The following is an 8,578-nucleotide window of genomic DNA, read 5'->3' as shown; positions in this document are numbered from 1 at the left end:
AGACGACCCCCCTACCTCGGAGCAGCTCTGCCGAGTAGGAGGCGGCTGGTTTGTAGTCACTGTTCATGGCAGGACCAGCTAAGGACACAGCTGTCCTACTGACACCATCTACACGCAGTCTCCTGTAGACATCAGCTCTGCTGCTAACATGTGTCACGGAGTATTGGGGAACTCAGGGCCCTGCACCCCCGGCTTCCTGTGATTCACCATGACTCTCAGCCAGCCAGTAAAGCAGAAGGTTTATTTGGATGACAGGAATACAGTCCAAGACAGGTCTTGCAGGCACAGACAACAGGGACCCCCTCAGTTAGGTCCATCTTGGGGTCCCCGGCCATCCCAGCCCAGCCCCCCTTGGGGGGTCAGAGCCATCTCTGCCTCCCAGCCATCTCTCCAGCCTGCTTCCAGCACTCTGCCTTCAGCGACCCCTCCCACAGCCTTTTCAGTTTCCCGGGCTAAGGAGTCGCCTCGCCTTCAACCCCTTCCTGGGTTCTCATGTTACACACTCAGGTATGCGCCCTCGGGCAGATCCCATCCTGCAATGCAGACTATCCCAGCACACTCCCCTGTCAGCATTCACAGACCACAGTGAGAACAGGCCCAGTTCGTCACAACATGGCCCCACAGATGGTCTCGCAGAGCCAAACACCCCCGGGACATCTGAACGTGCGCTTGCCGAAGCGCATTCTAATAGCTTATCATTCGGGGTTTGTATTTGCTGGCCTGGCCTGGCGCCGTTCCTCACTGAGGACTAGCCTCTTGCCTGGGTTACACGTTCACTCCGTTTTACTGACCTTTCGAGGGCATTTGGCGCCGTAACAACTGCAGGGCAGTCAAGCTGTCCTGTGTGCAACACCCAGCTGACATCTACCTCACCTAGCAAATCTCTCTCTCTCTCACCCCCACCCACACCACAAACAACATTTTCCGCCCTGTGTAGTTACTGGAGGCCTGGGAAGCGTCCCGAGTGTGGAAGAGAGCAAAGACGGAGGCCATTGAGTGGAGACAGGAGAGGAATAAGAGGCAGGAAGAGACAGATGCAGATGAAGCCTGGGACAGAGCAGGGAGCTCAGGCACCAAGATTTACCTTTCAAGAACAAGAGAGTCAGTGGAACTGAGCATCGAGACTTTTGAAGCGGACACAAAGAAACGCTGCTCTGAGAACACACGCTTAGCCAGAGGACCTCAGTGCCACCAGGTACCCCGGGGCCGAGCGCGGGGCGGCTCAGCGAAGTTGCAGCCGTGTAATGAGGCTTCTCACACCTGGCTCTGAAGCAGCAGGTGGGGAGTGCACCAAGCCAGAGCCATCAGGCAGAAGGAATGAACCTGCTCCTGCACAGAGGGGTCACAGCCCAGGAACCCCCAGCCCCTCCACCTCACACAGAGCCAGAGGGAGCCTGGCCCTGAGCACATGGAGCTCTCGCCAGCACAGCTTGGGGTTGCCTTAGCTTAGGGCAGGCGAGAGAAACTCAAGGGAACACACTGCAACTTTTCCTCAGGCGCCTCCAGCAGTGCACCCGCCCCCTTCCCCAGCCAGGCCCTGGCCTACAGAGCCATCCATTAGAGAGGTCAGTGAGTAATTAGCTGGGCTGTAATGAAGCTACATTCATCAGCCCAAGAATCAATTCTCTCCTGAACATCTGCGCCGACGAGCCCCTCTCTGGCAGCACCTTCCCGGCTCTCTGCCATCTGCAGAGGCAGCACCAGACACGCTCAGTCTCTGCCCTGCCCCTTAGCCAGGGCACAGGGCGATCTGGGGCACACGTAGGGTTGGTGAGCGCACACCCAGGGCGCACAGCCCTCCCCTGCCAAGCTGGCACATTCTCCGGTAAGCAGCCGTGGCAGAGCAATAACCACACGTGGCGATCCCATGCGAGGAGCCATTTCCCAGCCAGGAAGGGTCACTACCCCATTCTACTGATGGGGAAACTGAGGCAGCCACACGCAACCCACCCAAGGTCACAGAGCGACGCTGTGGCAGAGCTGGGAGCAAACCCAGGAGTCCTGACTCCCTGTCCTGTATTCCAACCACTAGCCCACGCTGCCTGCAGCTTGGCCACGCAAGGTGGCAGAGCCCTGCTTGCCTGCTGCACCTTCCTGGCAGAGATTTATTTTTCATAATCTTTGGCACAAAGAAGTGCCTTGCTATCTGCCAGGCCCCAGACCCCTATCAATATGCATCAGGCAGTGTTTATGGAGACGGATGGCTCAGGGGTCTGTCCTGTGGTTCGGGGGAAGAGAGCGTGGGGGAGGGGCGTGGCCTTGTGATTAATCACTGCCCACTCTGTTTAGGGGTATCCATCACAGGCCGCTGTCAGGTAAATCACTGGAAAAACACCTCTCCAGTAATTAATGTGAAGTGACGGATGGACAGCTCCCGGGCCCATTAATCTGGAACCTCAGAGCCACCCGAGATTACGAACGTCAGGATGCAGAAACTGCCGGCGGATCAATAGGGCCAGGAATCTATCCAAGGTTCTCATTTCCGAGGCACCTCCGGTGCATTAGGCTCCTTCCCCTGCCCCCCGCCCCAACTGAAAACGGATCCCTCCAGAACCAACAGCAGGCGCCGGGGGGCTGGCTGAAGAGGGGCAGGAGTGTGCCGCCGACAGCTCTGGCCAGGGCCCCGGAGCAGCTCCCAAGGGCTCCTGGCGGGGTCCCCGTCCCACTTTACACGCAGCACAGACAGTCCTCTGCCCACCTCTCACAGCTCCACAGTGAGAACAGAGCAGACGCAGGGAGCCAGCGCTCCGGGGCTGGAAGGGAAGGGCAGCTCGGCTGCACTCCTCGGGCTGGCAGTGCCGGGAAGGCAGGCGCACACCCACAGCAGGCCAAACCCCAGGTGCACTTTGTGGTCGGGCCTCAGCCACGGCCCAATTGTCGGTTAGAAAGTGTCCCAGCTGCAGGGCCGCCTGTTCCGCCAAATCTCATTCCATCCTGCTGATGGATGGATGGATGGATGGCCGGCCGGCCGCCTGGGGAAAGCAGCGATTGCAGGCAGCTCCCCTGCAGCCTGTATGATGGATGAGTCTCCCATGGCTCTCCCCAACCTGCCGGCACTCCAGGCCCCAGGAGATGGAGACACGCTCAGGCACAAACACCCAGCCCCCTTTGCTCACGCCAGTGGCCAGCCCAGCTCCCGGCAGTCTCGCCCTTCTCAGCGGGACCCCCATCCCCACGCAGCGCAGTGACCGCCAAACGAATCTGCGACTGTCGTGCTGCTGAAAGGTACCGAGGCACAGCCCCGCGGGTGGAAGCCCACGTGACCCGCCGTGCCCAGCGCTGAGCTGGAGGAAGGGAAGGGAGCTCCGTCTCTGGCCTCCACCCACGCCCTTTGAACTTTCGTCCGGGAGTGCCAGCAAGAGGGCCGTTAGTGCCGGCTCCCCGGGGGTTTGGGCAGTGGGCACACATTCCACCACCCTTGTAGCAGTCGGAGAGCATCGCCCAGGGGACCAGACAGCAGCTAGCTACGCGACAGGGAAGGCTCCATGTCCCACTTTAGCGCTGCACAGAACGAAGGCAGCCGGCCCATGCAGGACGGGCCCTGAAGCAGAGGACGAGAAGCCGGCCCCTTTGTCTAGCCAAAGATACGCATGCAGCCTGTGTCATTCCACTGGCAGAACGGTTCCTTCTTTCTACTGACTGCCTAGAAGCCGCCCACAGCCTGGGTAGGTCATTTCTCAGCACCAAGGCAGGAACCTGAAGGGCAGCTCAGGGGAGGCGGCGGTGCTGGGCTTCGCCATGGACTCTGGGGGTCCAGTGAGTTTTCACTCTGCAGAGTTTACAGGGTACGTACAGTATTTCATGGGGACTCTCACGGGACCGGTCTGCCTGCCCCACGCAGAGCAGTGCCCAGCTGTACACCGAGGCCTCCAGAACCAGCGGCATGAGCCCTGACAGCGCTGGCCAAGCAATGCCCTGCACTCATTTCACTATCGGGGGTATCCGAAAAATGCCACTGCCCAAAGTGGACAGGGATACGGTAAAGCGGGACACCTTCACTGTGGCATTGGCCAATCTACGGCAGGTCAATGAGCAGCATGAATGGTCCAGCTCAAACAGCAGCAGCTCCTCCGAAGGATCGTGAAGCTCTGTTAGCTTTGGGGAAAGCTAGGATCCCCCAGCACACCCTGCCCCATCACTGCCAAGGGGCAATGGGGCAGGACTCCGGCACACAGCAGCCTCCCTATCCCCTCTGCTCCTCACCCAAAGGTGCAGGGACAAAGATCTGCCCCAGGCAGCCGGGCTAGCACAGCCCTGACTGCCCTTCCCAGGAACGAGACACGCTCAGCAAGAAGCAAGGGCAAAGAACTCCTGACGGCTCCGAGCTCACTCACCCAGGTTAGCTTTCAGCAGGGCACCCACCGCCACCTCTCCGCCAGGGCTTCTCCCTACCAGCCCAGCAGTTCAGCGCCACCGTTTCTCTATCTAGTGGGAAAAGAGCTGGTCCCCCAACCGGCCTGAGAAACTCCCCGCAGGCCAGAAGGGCTCCCCCACTGCACCTAGCTGCAGCTCTCCTACGGAGCAGTCAGCTGCTTGGAGATTCCACCCTGGGGACCCCACGCCCCACTGGGACCCCGAGGTCAGCTCCCTCCTTGCTGCTGCCACACACTCCAGCGCCAGCATCCTCTGGACCAGCCTTCCCCCCAGCTCAGCAGGGCCGGCAGCCGGCTAGGCTCAGTCCAGCTTCCCAGCTCCAGGTCACTGGCTGACCGCGGCCGCCTTTCTCTAGACCCAGTGCTGCACACAGTCACCCTTCCTGAGAGCTGGGACGCAGAGGGGAGCTGCTAGGACAGGGGACAGGCCCGGAGCCTCCCCCATGCCCCCATCAGCAGCAGCACTCGGCTGGAGCAGCTACACGCAGTCCCAGTCACCTCCAAGGAGAACCGTCCTATTCAGGATTTACGGCCTTCTCAGAAGAGCGGATTCCCATTCAGCTTGCCTCCCCGTCCCAGCCAGATGGGATCAATTAGCAAGCGCCTGGTGCTGGGAGGAGCCTCCCCCCACCGCCCCGGCCAGCCAGCTCTCCACTTGGGCACAGCCTCGCACTCCTCCAGCGTCAGAGCCAGCCACGCGTCCAGCGGCGTACGAGCACACGGAGAGGCCACGGCAGGCCGGGCACAGAGCACTCTCCTCTCAGCAGATTCCCAGCGGGGATATGGGTCACACACCGGCAGCCGGGGGCAGGTGGACCACACCACAGCTGGTGCAGCGTATGCCAGGAGCAGGGCTGCTCGTTTCAGGGCCAGTCGGGTCACTGCACCAGGCAGCCCATGGGGACCCCAGGAGCGTGGGACACCGTGCAGGGAACATGCTGCAGCATGTGGAGGTTTATTTCACAGGGTAACGCAGCTCATACCCCCAGCCCATTACACACTCCACTGCACGGCCCGGCCACGCGTCACCACCAACCCATTTCACGCTCCGGGGGCAGGGCAATGGCCCTCGGCTCCATCTCATTCACACTGCACTGAGCAGGTAACCTCACAGCTCACCCCCTTCACACCGCCGGTGCCCACCACACAGCATGGAGGCTCCCAGACCAGCTGAGCAAGCCGCCACCCAGAGGAGCCCAAAGACGCCTCTGTGCTGTGCCCTGCTGTGACAAAGTGGGACTGTTCTTAATGTTTCCTCTGAATACTGTATGGGTGCCTCAGTTTCCCCTTTGCATTTCTTAAGTCGCTAGGTGGTGGGATAAGGGGGTGTAATTGTTGCAGAGCAAAGGGCCAGTGCATCTAAATGGCTGACACTCTGTCTCCTGGCAACTAATGGCCGGGGCCCTTCCCCCCTGCAAGGAGATAGCTAAAGGTGTTGGAGAACAAAGACATCAGGTGACCGCCTGGCCCGGGAAAGGGACAAAGCCCAGAAGAGGAGGGGTGGAGGGTGAGTCAGTTTTGGAGCTGGCTGGGGACGTGGAGTGAAGCTGCAGGAGAAGCAGCAGCAGCATGAACTGACGATGATGGAGTGGAAATGCAAAGGGGAAACTGAGGCACCCCATCAGTATTCAGAGGAAACATTAAGAACAGTCCCACTTCGTCACACCCGCCATGTACAGAAACGCCAGGGGCAGAGAGCACACGCAGGTGCACAGCAGAGGCAGTGGGGCTCCAGTCTCTGAAGGCAGCACCAGCATGGACTCGCTCTGCTGGCTCTGGCTCGACCCCCAGCCAAACCCAGAGCAGGGGCTGAGACCTGCCTGGACTCACATCTGTACATTTCTGCGGGGACATGCCTCGCTAGTGTGCTCCAGTCCGCCAGACTAGATGATCCAGGACCACCACCTAGGGCCAAGGAAGGTAGATTGGCCCAGCAGCAGCCAAAGCCCAGTCACATACGGAGCCCGAGGTTGCACCAGCGAAGGCCTGTTGTGCAGAACCCGGCCGTTAGCAAAAGTCCAGCTCCGCCTGTTGTGTGAAAGGACTCATCAAATCAGCAAAAGGCCTGGGACAGATGGGCTGGTTCGGTTCAAAGAACCGGGCCAGGGGGTTGCAGGGCTCCGGGTAGGTCACCGGCTGCCATGACAACACGCGGGAAGATTCCAGACGTGGGGAAACATTTATAGGTAAAATCAAACTGTGTTTCACCTGGTTAATGTCAATGGATGAGGCTGCCCCTGCCCAGGACGCTGCTCACATGGGAGAGGAGACGTGGACTGGAAGGAGCACGCTTTACCACCATCTCCTGGGGCCCTGCAGCCACCGGACACCACCCTCGGCATCCCTGCCAGAGAGGGAACCAATGACACCCCCCTCCAACAGCACCAGCTACATTCTGACCAGCACCTGGCACAGGAGCCTTGGCTGCCTGCTGTCGCCCCGCCCCGCGTCCTTTGCTGCCCCACCTTAGTTCCCCTCTCTCGTCTTTCTTTCACTTGTGTGTCAAGAGTCTGACTCCACTTTGCAACACTGCTGTGAGCCTGTGACCACCAAGACAGCTAAAAGCCACGCCCGCCGCGGGCACACGTGCGCCAGGTGTCAGTGTGAGGGATCGCACTATGTCTGGGCCCCGGCCCCTCCAGCAGCCAGGGCGGAAGGGAGTCCGCCCCAGAAACAGAAGCTGCCCTCTCCATCTCAGCTCTTGTTTTCGCTCCTCCTTGTGTCTTCCTCTTAGAGGAGAGAGGAGTGGATTCTGGCACCAGCAGCTGCTCAGCCCAGCTCAGCTGGTGCCCTGTCCCCCACAAGAGCAGCCACTACTGTCTAGGAGATAAGCCTCTGCCGCTAACGGGAACAAGGAAGATCACAACATCAAAGCCTGACTGATTCTTTCCATGTCAGATGCTTTAACAGTTCTGCCTTCTCGTTCTGTCTCTTCAATGAGAGATTGTAAAGCTGTAACATGCTTGTTACGATACCAGTAAGCCAGCGATAGCCTGCAACAACCCCAACCTGTTAACACGGGGGTCTGCTGGGCCCTTTTCACCTCAACATCCCAGCAGCAGGTGGCCTTGTATCCTGCCCCACACCGACCTACAGCGAGGGCTGGGCTGGGCTCACCCACCCTGACACCCGTCGTGCGGCCCCCGATCCCAGCCCCAGGTGGAGCAGCACCCGATTCAATAGGAACCTGCACTCCTTCCTACTGAAGGGTGCTGGGATCAGCAGAAGGCGCAGCAGGAGATACATGACGCTAGGCGGCGTGCGGGGCATCACAGGGCATGGATCCCAGGTTGCTGGATCCACACTCAGTGTGCCAGTTCCTGGAAAAAGTGAAAGTGCCACGCTTCCAGCAGGCTGCCTCATTTCCTGGCAGGGAGCTGTATTTTTAGCCTTCGAGGTTTCTAGTTCCACTCGATCCATAGTTCCATCAATAGAATAGTTAACCTTAAAGCCTTGACAACAAAATGAAGCAGCAACACCTTGGGCAGGAGCGGGGAGGCATGTGCCGTTCTCCTCCCAGACTGGTGCGCCCGGGGTGGCTGGGCTGCAGCAGTAAGCCAGCCGAACCTGGCGTCAGAACGCACCTGCCCTATCCCTGCCCTGCCTCCTTCCCCTGTGACTGGGACATGCCTGCCAGCCTCCCCTCCAGGATTCCTGGGCTGCTGCAGGCTGGCGGCAGCACTCAGGGAGCTGGGAAGTGTCCTTGTGGGACAGCACAATGTGTCAGTGCAGCACTTCCACGCACACAATGTCACTCTTCACAGCTTGCTGCAGACTGGGCTCTTCTCACACTGCAGGGACAAGAAGACTCTAGCCAGCCCAGATTACGAACCCCTTTGGACTGCAGAGCTCGTCCCACCTCCTGGCACATCCCAACAGCGCTCACACCTAGAGCAGAGCCCCACGCCGTCCGCAACTGCAGAGCTGAGAACTGGCCCGGGGCCCCTACAAGGAGCCCCGAACGCTGGCAGACAAGGGGCTGCCATGGGGAGCATGTCAGTCGCCGGCACGTCCCATTCCTCGGGAGCACATAGCCCTTTGCACCTGGATTCCTGTAGAGTTTCTCAGATGCTTCAGACCCATCTGGGCACTCAGTCCCAGCCAGCCAGAGTCGCCTACTGCACTGGTGCTGGCAGGTGTCTGCCCAGACACCCCTCCGAGTGCACACTGTGCACACACACACACACACACACACACACACACAC

This window comes from Trachemys scripta, chromosome 7 (assembly GCF_013100865.1).
Source record: "Trachemys scripta elegans isolate TJP31775 chromosome 7, CAS_Tse_1.0, whole genome shotgun sequence".
In the NCBI taxonomy this organism is placed as follows: domain Eukaryota; kingdom Metazoa; phylum Chordata; order Testudines; family Emydidae; genus Trachemys; species Trachemys scripta.
Note: the sequence above shows the minus strand (reverse complement) of the source record.